Source organism: Terrapene carolina, unplaced genomic scaffold (assembly GCF_002925995.2).
Source record: "Terrapene carolina triunguis isolate 2854851 unplaced genomic scaffold, T_m_triunguis-2.0 Scaffold238, whole genome shotgun sequence".
Lineage (NCBI taxonomy): Eukaryota > Metazoa > Chordata > Testudines > Emydidae > Terrapene > Terrapene triunguis.
This window is the reverse complement of record NW_020664589.1, coordinates 7312869-7315607: the sequence shown is the minus strand read 5'-3', so window position 1 is coordinate 7315607 and position 2739 is coordinate 7312869.

Here is a 2739-nt window from a genome sequence, read left to right as displayed (position 1 = left end):
CTGAGATTCTGCTGTATTCACATGACTCCAGGAGCTGGGGCTTTAACAAACATACCATACACCATGAGACTCATGATAAAACAATGAGTGACATGGTAAAAAGAAATTTAAATTTTTGCATTTCTCCCCGACTTTTAATAATCTGAGGAGTCACATGTGTGAGTGTGTATGTCTATATCTATATATCTATAGATATCTATAGAGATATAGGATCTCATCCTGCTATCACCAGTCAATTACAAAAAACCCATTAACTTCTAGTGGCCCAATCCTGTAAGACGTTGTGCCCTCTCTGTGTGGTGTTGAGTACCCTCGGTGGTTTAAATGGGATGCACCTCCTCACAGGGTTGGTCCCATAATTCTTAATTTGATTGCATCTCTTTAAAAGAAACAAATATTTAAAGGGGAAGGCATCATTCTACCAGTCACGGTGGTGCAGTATTAAAGTATTTCCTATTGTCACACAGTAAATTCACAGCAATGTCGGATACAGGCCCACTTGGATCCATTTCAGACTAAAGCTTAGCAAGCTCCCATCCTACCACCTTCGCAAACCTCATACAAACCCATCTTGCGGGTCCATGCAGTTGTCCCCCTGGTTGCCGAGTATCTATAAACACAAATCCAAGCCTGTCCATCATTTATTATGGTTGGCTCATGCCTGCTGGAGGGCGGTACTGTCAACATGGAGCGAGGATTCTGCTTTTGCCCCAGGCACTTTCCCAGGAAGTCTCTGTGGGTCTGTGGCACCCTACACCGTCCCAATGGCCGGCTCACGGAACGGCAGCAGAAAGGGTGGAGCCAACAGGGGGAAAGTGTACAGAGCCTGGCAGCATCGGAAGTGGACGGCCAGCACCGAGCACAAAGGGGCTCGAATCCCAAATTAGGGTCTTCAGGTGTGACCACAGTACCAATAGAAACAAACCCATTTGCCCCCCAATCACTCTTAGAAAATACGCTAGCTCTTTACCTGGCAACCTGCATGTCCTGCATTTGGTCTCTGGAAGGCCAGCAACTATGGACCAGACCCTCAGCTGATGTAAATTAGCATAGCTCCATTGACTTAAATGGCGCAAAGCCGATATACAGCCAGGGAGAACAGAATGGTGGAGGAATGTGGAGCGACTGAAAGGGAAAGAGAAGGAGGAGGAAGAAATGCAGAGGAGGGTTCAAATGAGAGAGAGGAGAAAGAATACAAAATACTCTGAATTATAAAAGCTTCCGTATTTGATTAATTGGGCTTTCTGTTTGATAAATGTTACTCAGGAGTATAACTATGCAAAGCACTTAACAAGTTCACATTATTAAAAGAACTCAACTAACTAAATTAAAATTCCATGATATTAACCAAACCGCTACAGATCAACTTCTCCTTAATGCAATGTTTGGGGAACCAACCCAAGCAAATGATTGTGACACAGGCAATTTTACACAGTTAAAACAACCTGGGCAGGTTTTTCCTCCAAATGATTATCACTAAAATTTAACTGCAAAGGGAGCAGGTTTGGGCACAGTGGCCATGGAGAGGGTTAGGGGGAGGTGATGTTAGAGTTAGGCCATGCTGTCTAGTGGTTACAGCAGGGAAGTTGGAGCAAGAACTTTGGGATGTTATTCAAAGCTCTGTCAATGGTTTGCTGTGTGACCTTGGGCCAGATTGGCAATGGAGCCCAGGACCCAAAGTGCTGAGCTCTTCTGAAAATCTGGCAATTTATTCAGGGGCCTAAATAGGAGGTGAGCTCATCGGAGAATCTGGGCCCAACTGAGAGTGCTGGGACCATCAGAAAATTTACGTCTTAGCCGCTACATGCCTCAGTTTCCCCCACCATCAATATTTCTCTGCCACACAGTGGGGTTGTAAGTCTTCATTAATTAACGTTAGTAGAGCAGTTACAGATCCTTGGGTGGCAGGTGCTACCATAAGTACCATGCCCTGTTACTAGGGACATCTCTATTTCTAAGCACACTGTATCTGTGAGACAAGCCATTGCTCAGAGCTCTCCAGCTCTCAGGGATTACAATGACACAGGCCTAACTCTGGGAGGTACTGAGCACCTCGGGTCTGAGTTCAGCGGAGGTTGAGGGAGGTTCAGCACCTCACAGGATTGGGCCCTGGGCGATTTCATTCCTTCTTTTCCCTGAGGAACCTTCTCCCCCCAGGAGTAGTAACATACCAGAGCAAGGAGTAACCTGGTGATAACTAAGAGCTGGTTATTCCTCCTCCCCTACGGCCTCAGCAGTCTCATTCTCTGGCTAGGCAGAGGCCAGGAGAGGGAGGGTGGAGGAGCAGCTGCACCTGGCATTTCAGCTCCCAGGTTCAGTCAGACTCGCTCAACCTGTTCTCCACCTCCAGGGGCAAATACCAGGGTGTGGAGAGAGGGAGCAGTGAGCATGACATTGTCTTTCCCTCTGTGTGTGTGTGTGTGTGTGTATGCGTGCACATGTGTGTGTTTGTGTGCGCACCAGGAGACAAGGGGGATGCCAGTGTATTGCAGCTTGTGTGCAGGTCTCCCATTAATGAGATGTGCAACTCATGAGACAATCGCAGAGAACATATAAAAATACAACAATGGCCTCGGTGTGTGTTTCCCTGGTGCGTCTCTCTCATCGTTCTCCCAGTGTTATGGGTGTGTGTGTGTGTGTCTTTTGTCTGGAGTGTCGGTGTGTTCTGATGTTGCTCGGTGCATTATATGAGTCTCATTGTTTGGTGTGTCTGTGTTCTGTCATGGTCTAGTGTGTGTG